We start from the raw sequence: 12,369 nt of genomic DNA, 5'->3' as shown, positions 1-12,369 counted from the left end.
TCCTTTACTCCATCTATGTTCTCTAGAGACCTGCTGTTCACTATCATACTTAAAACGGCACTCTTGTGAAGGCTGCATGCTTCCAGACTTCACACTTTTCAAGTTGAAGAGAGAAAAAAATGATCCTTGTTTGTGGAAATATAAGAAGAAAATAAGCATTCTGAACAATAAAAGACAGTATCAAGGTTTGCCAACATATGCCATCACAAAGATCACAAAGGATAGAATGAAATGAGGTGGTATAAATATGAGGAGTCTTCATAAAATTCATGAAAAATATGTATTATGAATAAACTGTTCGTGGATTTCAAGGTTTTTCTGCACCAAAATAAACTTGTATTTCCACCTCATTTTTCCATGAGATTTTGGAAGTACCTTCATAATAAGCTCAGAGACTATTAAAGCTAATAACAGCACCTGGACCAGCAGGTGGAACAGAGGTTAAGGTGCTGGACCCCACATGGCCAGCTATGCAGTTCAAGTCTTGAACTCAGTGGCTTGAAAAATCACACTGGGTATATAGTGATTAAATGTAAATTTTTAGAAAATAACAAGAAAGAGAAAAGAAAGGAAATCATACTGGGTACGTGTGTGCATGCCCAAAATCCTGAGAGGAGAATGGAGAAGGAATTACAGTATAGTCATCCCTCTGAGGGGTAACTTTAAACTTTCCCCCTCTCTGTCTCTCTCTCTTTCTCAGGTGAGTGCATGCATCCTCTGGCAAAAACCTAAAAACAAATAAACAAATAAACAAACAGTAACTCCAAAACCAAACTGTTTACAGAGTAGCATAATATAGCATACTTTTTACATTTAAACATGTCTCTCTCTTTTTTTTTTACTTTATAAAATCTCTGAGATTGTTATATATCTTAAAATTGATGTCTTATTTAATTAGCAGTATTCTTTATTAGGAGTACACAAAAAATGGTGCTTCCCTACTATCTATCCACCTAGAGACAGTGTCCACAGGTTAAGAGCTCATTCTCATGAGAATGCCTCCCACTGCAGATACCAAATACAATGCCAGGTTGTGATCTGAACTTCTGACTGACTACAAATCAAGGTTCTCATTATCCCTTCCTTGAGTTGTTAGAGTGGCTCGCAGAACTCAAGAAAATTGAAAAACTTTACTTAAATTTATCTACTTATTATAAAGAATATTACAAACGATACAGATGAACAATCAGATGGAAGTGATCTATAGGGCAAGGTATGTGGGAGGAGCATGAAGGCTCCATACCCTTTCCAGGCACACCACCTCAATGCATTCGGCAATTTGGAATCTCTCTGAGCAGGCTAGTTCAGAGGTTTTAGTGAAGGTTTCATCATGTAGGCATAATCGATTATGTCACTCTCCAATGGCAATGAACTCACCCTTTAGTCTCTCTCCTCTCTCTGCAGAACAGGGGGGTGAGACTGAAAGATCCAGCCTTCTAATCACATAGTTATCCTGGCAACCAGCTCCCATCCTGAGATAATTCAGGCACCCCCTTTCACCAGCCATCTCATTAGCATCTAAAAAGGCACTTATCATTTAAAGAGACTCCAAGGGCTTTATGAGGTATGTGCCAAGAAAAAGGACAAAAACCAAATACATATTTCACACATTCACAAGTGTCTAGATATAAGATTAACACACAAAAGGTCCAAAAAATACTATATACAGTATATCATATTGCTTAAAGTAAAAAACAAATTATAAAATGAAAAATGAAAAAAATACATACTTTCCAGAGATACATATAAATACAATAAAACTATATTAAAAAGAAAATAAGAGAATGTAATGAGCATGTGATTAAGGAAAATGGTTATCTGAACTGAGGAGGCAGGAAGAAGGGTTGAAGAGACCATGTGGCTAGATGTAGGTTATCACCATGGGCCCACCTTTGTTTTAGATGGTTTAACATTTTTTTTTGAAATCACTAAATACTACAATTCATCCTTCAAAATGCAGCTAAGCTGTCAATTTTCCCAGTGAGTCTTTCCTGAAGCTGATACTTCCAGCTTCAACCCTTGTCACCGAGCTTCTTCTGTGACGACAGAACTATATCTTCCCTACTAATCACCCTGGATTGTCTCAGGAGTTTACACATCTGTAATCCTTGATGAGTGTGTGCCCCTTGAGGTCAGGAATCCTTTTTCATCTACTTGCAATCAGAGACTCTTATTCATAGCTGTAACTCCAGCACCAAAGGGTACCTGGCACATATAGAAGAGTCTTCAATATTAGAAAATTATATTATTATTTACTAATTATTGACACCTACATAAATATTAAAAGATGGGATCATGAGACCCTTGATTTGTAGTCAGCCCAAAGTTAGAAGTTCAGATCACAACCTGGCACTTGTTACGGAACACTATGCTAAGCTCTTTACGTTCACTGACATATTAATCCTCATAATAATGTATGTTTGAGTGCCATCTTAAGACTGATAAGAGTGAGGCTCAGAGGGATTACTTGCCCATGACCAGACAGGCAGCTAGAAGTGATGAAGCTGAGATCTGAGTCTCATAACCTATTTGACTCCAACCTTGACCACTCTTTGTATTGTTTTAAGTTAAACTGCATTGGATATGTTCATAGTTCATCATTCATTGTGTACCCATGTGAAGAAGTAGGCCTTAAATACCACAGACAGAGACAAGATACTAAAATTGGCAAGAGAGAAACATCAAGTTACTTTCAAAGGATATCCTAGCAGGCTAACGTCAGACTCCTCTTTGTAAAAATGTAAGCAAGGAAAGAATAGGCAAATATATTCACAGTAAGTTATATAGCCCCAGCTAGGTGCTACTTTATATTAGTTTCATTCTACTCACTGAGGTTTATGCCTAAAGTCAGACGCGTGTTCGTAGATATGTATATATCAGCTGTGCTTGCTATTCAAAGTATTTAGATTATTTAAGATCTTTTGTGAATCAATAAAATGTAAAAGAAAAAAGAAAGGCATGGAAAGCAACTGTATACACCAGAGACAGTGTGAGAGGAGGGTTTGAAACAGCAGAGGGTGAGAGGTAGGGAATCGGGGGGGGAGGGGGCAAAATATATAAGAAACAAGAAATGGAAAATTATTTGTTGACAATAATACATATCGTAGCACCCTTGATTGAGCCAATATACAGTGTATTCTGCAAGCAAGTTAAAAGAGAAAGAGCCAGTCTCATTGCACAATGGTTAGGTTTTGCATAGAAGAAGCGAGAGCCCATGTGGCCAACTATGGCTCAAATTCTGGCTCCATCAGCTTCAAAATATTCCAGGACCCTCTCAGGACCAAGAATTGAAAGAAAAAGGACTGTAGCATGACCAGACCCTGTTGTGGTGTGTTGTCTGTCTGAATCTCTTTCTATCATGCATGTGTGTCCTCTGATAATAATAAAAAAAAAGAAGACTTCTAGTTAAACATATAAAATATTTTCTTCTGAAACATTTAAAAATGAATAGAACAAAATGAAAAAGTTCCATGTCCCTAAGAATAAAGAGAACAGGTAATGAATCTATAGCAAGGAAGAATTTCAGCAAAACTGTGGTGATAGGCCAAAGATGAATGTGTGGTAACCGAAATAAGTTTGAGATGTATCTCTTTATTAAGTGCTGAAGGAATGCAAAGTCAGTCAAAAGCAAGGCAATGCTCTTAGCACACTCTTAAAAGGATCAAGGCTTAGAGCTACCACGAAAGCAAGGGGGCAGGGTAAAGCAGAAAGCAGCATTGACTGGAGGTCTACAGAAGCAGCAGCTGGACTAGAACACTACAGATATACAAGACCCTCTCTATCTTCTGTAGCTCATAATCACTCTTTCTTCACCTGGGTCAGCAATTAAATTTACTGAATTTACTCTCTGAAGTGGAAAAGCCACAGAGGTCCTAGATAGGATGGGAAACAGATTCAGCAAGAAGGAAGTGATTGAGTAGCAGGCATAGATGAGGGCCGAAGTGAGACACCAAGAGGATCAAATGAACAGAGTTCTCAGAATCTTCATCTCTTAGGTCTGCCAGTGGCATGGTGGCTAATGCAGCTGGATCTCACAAGGCAGATTGTGCAATCTGAGTCCCAGACCCAGTGGCTTGAAAAACATGGCAGGTGCATGGGTGTGCATTTCCAAAAATCCCAGAAGGAGGGAGAATAGAGGAGAAAGTATTGCAGCATGACCATTCCCTACTACAGATGCTTTCTTCCTTCTCTTTTTCTTTTCCTCTCTGGCAAATACACCTGCCCTTTGGTAAAATTTAAAAAAAAAAAAAACAACAACAACAACAAAAAAAAAACTTCACCTTGGGGCCAGGAAGTGGCACAGTGGTTAAGACAACTGGACTCCCATATGGCTGACTGCAGTTCAAGTCTCAGACCTGGCAGCTTGCTTTCTCTTTTTTTTTTCCCTTTTTCTCAGTCTCTCTAATCAAAATTTTAAAATAACGATAATAAATAATTCTAAAAAAAAAAAAAAAACTTCACCTCTTACATACCTTTTCTCAGGAAGCTGTTATTACACAATGTTATATTTCAAAAAGATTGAGTGAACCAAGAGAAAGAAAGACAAAGGACACAGGCAACATGGAGAATTCCCTGGGTGACTGTTTAAATGGTCTGTTTAGGCTGCTATTAAAAAAAAATTTATGTGTGTTATATATATATATCCCATAGGACCAGCCAGTGGTGTAGTGGTTAAGGCAGCTATATCCCACATGGGTGACTGTGCAGTTTGAGTCATGACCCAGTAGCCCGAAAAACACTCAAGGAGGGTGTGCATGTGTGCCCAAAATTCTGAGAGGATAATGAAGGGCAAAGAGTTGCAGTGTGGCCTTCTCTCCTGGGAGACACTTTCTCTTTTCCCCTCCCTCTCTCTTTGTCTCTGTCTCTCTCCAGTTAGCACACACACCCTATTAACCACCCCCGCCCAAAAAAAGATAGTGATATATATCCCATAAACCAGATGGCTTATAAATAACAGAAATTTATTTCTATCAGTTCTTGGGACTGGGAAATCCAAGATCAAGGTACTGATATATTCAGAGTCTGGTGAGAGCCCTCTTCTTGGTTTATCTGTCCTTACATGGTAAAAGGGGTAAGACAGCCCTCTGGAGCCTCTTTTACATATGGGAACTAACCCCATTCACGAGGTCTTTGACCTCGTGACCTAATTATCTCTCAAAGGCCCTGTTGCCTGATGCACTCTGGTTAGTAGATTTCAACATACAAATTTTGGGGATAGGGTTGGGGGGCATCAACATGTAGACTATATATACTGGCTTGCTGGAAAAGTCATAACACATTTTGCATAGAAAAACAAAAAAATACATCATGACATTTCCAACAACTGTATCTCTCTCTCTCTCTCTCTCTCTCTCTCTCACACACACACACACGTACACACACACTCTCTTTTTTTTTTTTTTTTGAGAGCTTTTTGCTATAGGGTGTGTGCGCTTGCTAGAAAGACAGAGGGAAACAGAGAGACAGAAAACGAGAAATCACCCCCCAGGGGGGCTGGCCATGCCACAATCCTTTCTCCATTCTCCTCTCGGGGTCTTGGGCATGCATGCATACGTGCCTGGTGTGAGTTTAAGCCACTGGGTCTGGGACTCGAACCGTGGTCGACTACATGGGAGTCCAGCGACATAGCCGTTACACCAACTGCTGGTCCCACACACATATTCTTTTTTTTCTTTTTTTTCAGAATTTAAAAACATTTAATGTAGTTCAAACAGCTTCTGGTTCATTTTGGTTCCTTCACTGCCAAACCTGGGGGCAGGGACTGCTTCAGCTTCTCTGCCTTCTCTTTGTCCGTGATGACCAAGGTGTAAAGGTATCTGCTGCATCGAACTTTAGCCTTCACATTATCCTTATTTTTCTTGATCTTGACAGATCTGGCATCCTTTTGTCAGGTTATTAGTAGAAAGACTTTGATTTCCTCAATTTTCTGAAGCATGGCAGGGAGCACGGGGAAAGGGATCCGACGGCACCGCCCAAGAGACACTCACAGCCAGCAGCCAGAAAAGAAGAGGATGGAAAAGGACAGAACTTCCCCACACACGTATTCATATATATGGTCTTTAAAAGTTCATGGAAAATGTGTATTATGAAAAACTATGCATGGATTGCAAAATATCTGCCCCAAAATCTTGTACTTTAACTTCACTTTCCACAAATTTTTTGAAGTCCCTTTATATGTGTGTATATATTTATAAATATATATTACATACACACACATATAATATTTCCACATGCTTCATTTATATATGTGTATTTTACATAAAATGTTTATGTAGATATATAATGTATGTTGTGTGTATATATGCATATATAAAACATTTTTTATATATGACATATATTTATATGTGTATATACATTAGGAACTTCAATATATGTAAAATGTACATATTATAGTTACTTTTCACCTCTTTGGTGTTTAATAGAAGTTTTACTTCATTTTCCCTCAAAGTATGGATGAGATAATGAAAGGAAAAGAAAAGGATATTTGTTCTAAAGACAAAATTTGCTAATTCAGTGGTCTCTGTTTATTTTCTCTTTCGTCTAAGTCCAGTTTAACTTCAGGTAATACTGTTCAAATAAAAACTCTAGATTACAAAAACAAGCAACAAAAAAGATAATGGAAGGATTGCATAGGCAGCTTGCCTACTGCCAAAAAAAATCATTTGAGCATGCAAGGCCCTAGAAGGTCTGACTCTCTCCCTCCTCCGCCTTCTAATAGCAAGAAGAAGAGAGGTGTCAGGGTAAGGGAGTCTGGCACCCTCAACAACTCCAGTCTAGCAGCACGTCAGGACAATTGCAGCAGGCCCCTTCCTGGCCCCAGAGACACATTCTGAAAAAGTTTTCTGGAGGGAACCAGCAGTTAGCGTAATGGCTATGTCGCTGGACTCCCATGTAGTCGACCGTGGTTCACGTCCCGGACCTGGTGGCTTAGAACTCACGCAGGGCGTGTGTGCGTGCGTGCCCAAGATCCTGAGAGGAGAATGGAGGAGAAGGGATTGTGGCATAGCCATCCCCTCTGGGGGGTGATTTCTCGCTTTCTGTCTCTCTGTTTCTCTCTGTCTGTCTGGCGAGCGCACGGGCCCTATAGCGAAAACCTCTCAAAAATAAAAAAGTTTTCTGGAAAACTTCCTTTAACCAGATGCTGCACACTGAAAAGAACCAATATCCTTCCTTCAAAGATTTAAGCCACCAGATCCGAGACGCGAACCACGGTCGACTACGTGGGAGTCCAGCGACATAGCCATTACGCTAACTGCTGGTTCCCAAAAGACTTCACTATTGAAATACTAAAATTTAATAAGCAAATTTGGCATGCACTAAAGACCTTTAACGAAATATTAGCACAGCAAGGTTTGCAAAAGGGTGCTTGTTTCAACATAGCTACACTACCATTCCATGATCTCAGATATTTTTTGTTCAAACTCTGAATGTAAAATAAAAGCTTAGAAATTCAGAAACAAATACACCAATTTTTATTCATTTCCTTTAAAACAAAAAATCCTCTTTGTCTTATAGATACCAAAAAAATTATCAAATTAAATTTCACATGAATTTCAGAGCTCAGCAGTTAGTGCCTTACTATTTTTTTAAAGTATATATTACCAGGACTAGCAGTTGGGATAATGGCTATATCGCTGGACTCCCATGTAGCCGACTGCAGTTCAAGACCCAGACCCGGTGGCTTAAACTCACACCAGGCACATGTGCGTGCATGCTGAAGATCCCAAGAGGAGAATGGAGGAGAAGGGATTATAGAGAAGGGATTATAGCATGGACATCCCCACTGGCGGGTGATTTCTCACTTTCTTTCTCTGTCTGTCTCTGTCTTTCTGGCGAGCATATGTTCCCTATAGCAAAAACCTCTCCAAAAAAAAAAAGTATATATCACCAGAGCTCCACATGGCTGACTATGGTTCAAGTCCCAGACCTGGCAGCTTGCTTTTTCATTTTCCCTCTCTCTGGCTCTCATTCTGTCCCTTTCTATTGAAAGAAAGCAAAGAAAGAAAAGAAAAAGAAAAGGAAAGAAGAAAAGAAAGTGAAATAATTCTTTTTTTAAAAAAAGTATATATTACCCACATAACGTGCCCTATAACTTACCTTTGAAGCATGTAATATCTCATCTCTTTATTCTCCTCTGCAGAACCTTCCATATCAAGATGGCAAAGGAATGGAAGTTTTTTCTTCAGATTTCGGTCTTGTAAATACAAGCCGCAGTTCCTCCTCCTGTTGCAACTGCTTAAAACCCAGGAGGACAAGAGATACTATGCCTTCTGCCTACCTTTTGGCACTACTTCAGTCCGACTTGAGTACTCCTGATGGCCTCAAACTACAGTCTTTTTGTCTACTTTTTCCCCACTTTCTATATTTCCCCACTTTTCATCCTTTTTGCACTTTCTCATAAGCAGAATTAGCTGATTTCCCAGAGGGACTGAGAGGAGAGGGGAAGAAATATATATAAAAGCTTGTATAACTAGAAATTTGAATCTTAGTAGCTTTAAGCTGTAGCAAAGGTGTTTCAATAACAGTCACTTTCTTCTGACAGTCACCAGAGAAAAGCTCCACTGCTTCTCCTAGCTGCCAGGAGCACACTACAAGTAAGGCCCAAGGCAAAAGGAAGATAAAATTTACAAGGACAACTAATCCAAGAAAATAATCGGGTCATGAAATCCAGCAAGGAGAGGACAGCATAGCCTAAGTAGGTATTTTTTGAGATCGAATCCAAACAAATAATACTGATTATCAGACTGCAAGATGGTAAAAAGCAGATTAAAAGGGAAAAAAAAAAAAAAAAAAACAGGCAGAAAGGAAATATGCCAGTAAGAGACTTCAACAAAGTAGGAGCTATAATTCTAATCTTCAGGCCAAAGTAGACTACACAGAGACATATGAACTATGTAAGTATACAAAACTTGATATTTAGAATGGAACTGGTACAAAAGGATACAGAAAACATGAAAGAGTATTTTGGACAAAGAGATCTCTTAACTCAGTTTAAGCCCAGGAAAAAATAAAGCCTGCCTAGAAAGACTATTGGGACACGTTTATTACTCTGGAAGCAAATTAGTCACAGACATACAGATCCCTTAAAAAAATAAAAAATGCACTTTCCTGCTTTAGTTTTTTATTAAGTAGATGCTCATGATACTGCTCCCTTGTAATGGGAGAAAAAAAATGGCAAAGACTAACAGTTTAGAATATATAGAATGATAACCTCCTGCAAGTCCTCAGAACTGGTATAATTCACCAGAGTTATATCTAACTGAAACATGTACAATAGAAAAAAAATCTTCCCACCAAAATGCTGGATAAAATAGTTAATAATCTGATGACAACTGGAAACCTTCCAGAAAAATCTTCCAAAACAAAAGTACACAAATGACCTGGAGTATAGAAATAAGATAAATGATAAGCCAGAAGAACAAGTTTTGATCTTAGGATATTCTGGTGACCCAAGTTGAAAAGATTCAACAGGCCATCCAACATGACCACTAGCCACAATAAAAAATGGAAGTTCTGGTTTGTTCTCTGGTCTATACCATTTGAGGTCATGCCTTCCATACTACATTAATACCAATAACCTTAGTCAAGTTTACCTTTTCCTTTAAAGAATCAAGCTGACACAGACGAGCCCTTCTAACCTGACATCTTTTCAAAATACTATGTCTCAAAAATAAGAGCACCAGAGCCTTTGTTTAGGACACTTACAGCAGCCACAGATGTAGAAGCAGCTCTATTTCACACAAATCTGTTCACAGATAGAAGCTATTTCCAAAAGAGAATCACTCTCTTCCTCTGTTATGAAAGTGCAACATTTAAAAAGCAAATAAAAGTAGAGCATAGAACAAAGCAGGCCATTTTGCACTTAATTCTATCAGAAAAATATACTAAAGAGGCATACTCGGTAACTGAGTTCATGCTTCCTTCCACCAAAGGGTATTTCTAAAACAACCAAACATTAACATAGCACACCCAGCTCAAAAAGAAAAGCTTACAGTTTCTACTTCTCTATGAATGCTGCCCACAAATCTTTTTAGAATATTAGAAAACGAGAAATTTAAAAAGCTGTATCTATTTCTCCAAATTCAATGCATCCCACTTTAATCTGCCATCAATAGAGAGTGTCCAAGGTACACACATACCTGGCACAAAATCCAACTAGAAGCCCACACTGATCCCAGCATTGTAACATGCCAAGCACCAAGGATGACGTAGCAGTTTATCCGGCAGACAGTGATGCATTCGCTGGCTTGATAGCAATGCAGTCAAGTTATACTGAGTTATACTGCAGCACATGCTGTGAGAGCTGTTATATTTGGGGCACTTAAAAGCAGAGAAATCTTGGATCAAGGATGTAACTTTGTTGACTATGCGTATACAGGTTTCTTTGTAAACTTGAAAATTTGTCCCCTGATCTATTACAGATGCCTGGCCATGCAACAGTGCCACAAGGTCTTGGCTTTACAGGTTTTGAAATCAGGTAGTATATGTTTTCCAATTTTGCTCTCCTTTTTCAAATTTAGATCTTCTTTAATTTTGATCAGCAATGTTCTATATTCATAGTATACAAGTCTTATAATTTTAAAAATTTATTCCTTAAAAAATTAATTTTATGTTAAAGAAAAAAAATGTTTTCATTTATTTTATTTTTTTTAAGTTGACCATAGAGAGAGAGGGAAAGTGAGAAAGCAAGCCACCAGGTCCAGGACTTGAACTACAGTCAGCCATGTGGGAATCCAGCACCTTAATCACTATGCCACCTGCCTGTTACAAAATTGTTTTAATTTTGGTTTTAGATTATTTATTCCTAGCTAGCATGTAGAAATACTATTAGCCTTTGTAAACTGATCTCGCAGCCTATAATTTAGCAACTTATTTAAAATTTTTTGTTATCAATTCATTGAGATAGAACCAATATACCATACATTTTACACATTTAAAGCATATGTAGTCGTGAACCATCATCACAATCAATTTTAGAACATGTTAATTACCCCCAAAAAGAAATCCCATGCCCAGAAGCAGTCACTTCTCATTTTCCAACACCCTCTCCAATCCTAGAAACCCACTAATCTGCTTTCTGTTTTTATACATTTGCTTACTATGGACATTTCATATAAATGGAATAATATGTGGTCTTTTGTGACTGGCTTCTTTTGCTTAGCATAACGTTTTCAATGTTAGGGGTCGGCAGGTGGCATGGTGGTTAAGGGTGCCAGACTCCCACATGACCGACCATGGTTTGCATCCCGGACCTGGCGGCTTGCTTTCTCACTTTCTCTCTCTCTTGCTCTGTCCTTCTATGGTCAAATTAGGGGGAAAAAAAAAGTAAGTAAATGAATAAAAATAAAGTTAAAAAAAATTCTTTTAAAAAAGCTTTCAATGTTGTAGCATGTACCAATACGTCATGCCTTTTGGTTGATTAATATTTCATCATACCACACTTGTTTATCCTTCATTAAATTGTTGGACATTGGATTATTTTCACTTTGTGGTTCTTACGAATAATGTTGCCTTGAACATTCATGTACAAGTTGTTGTAATTTGCCCTTTTTTTGGAGGGGGGATTTTTGCTATAGGGTGCATGTGCTCACTGGAGAGAAAGAAAAACAAAAAGCAAGAAATTATTCCCCCTTCCTCCCCAGGGTATGGCCCCGCTGCAATCCCTTCTTCTCCATTCTCCTCCTGGGATCTTGGGCACAGCCACACAAGTGTCCAGCATGAGGTTTTAAAGCCACCGAGTCTGGGACTCAAACCGCAATCAGCCATGTGGGAGTCCAGCAACATAACCAGTATGCCATCTGCTAGTCCCTACCTTTTTAAAAATTTCTTTCACCAAGGGGTCAGCAGTTAGCGTAATGGCTATCTCGCTGGACTCCCATGCAGTTGACCGCGGTTTGCGTCCCAGACTTGGTGGCTTAAAACTCACGCCAGGCGCATGTGCGTGTGTGCTCAAGATCCCAAGAGGAGAATGGAGGAGAGGGGACTACAGCATGGCCATCCCCCCTTGGGGGTGATTTCTCGCTTTCTGTCTCTCTGTCTCTCTCAGTCTGGTGAGCACACGCGTCCTATAGCAAAAACCACTTCCAAAAAACAGAAAAATTTATTTCACTAGGAAAAGAATTGTCGGTAGAATCTAGATGGTGAGTATATGGATATTCTCTATAAAGTCCTCAACTTTACTGTATAATTGAAATCTTTTATAGCAAAACTTTGGAAAAAACTGGAACAAGGCTAACACTGGGATTTGGGGTAACTGTATAATCTCTAGTATATATGTTCAAAAAGACTAAAAATGAGTGTACATACGCTAGCTTCCTTTTTTGCGGCTGGAACCATGGAGGGCGTTTAAGAGAAGAAACAGAAGATTCC

General features: G+C 38.8%; 1 protein-coding gene and 1 pseudogene across 1 annotated transcript in view; both read right to left on the bottom strand.

The window, feature by feature from the left end:
* The window catches only part of ACACA (acetyl-CoA carboxylase alpha), a 335,657-nt gene that overhangs the window by 227,811 nt on the left and 95,477 nt on the right, over positions 1 to 12,369 (bottom strand). The window lies entirely within an intron of this gene.
* Positions 5,723 to 5,968, bottom strand: LOC102472137 (60S ribosomal protein L38-like; annotated as a pseudogene).

Source organism: Tupaia chinensis, unplaced genomic scaffold (assembly GCF_000334495.1).
Source record: "Tupaia chinensis unplaced genomic scaffold, TupChi_1.0 Scaffold000407_4, whole genome shotgun sequence".
NCBI classification, from domain to species: Eukaryota; Metazoa; Chordata; class Mammalia; order Scandentia; family Tupaiidae; genus Tupaia; species Tupaia belangeri.
The sequence above is the reverse complement of the archived record's forward strand: the minus strand, read 5'-3'. Positions and strand labels throughout refer to the sequence as shown.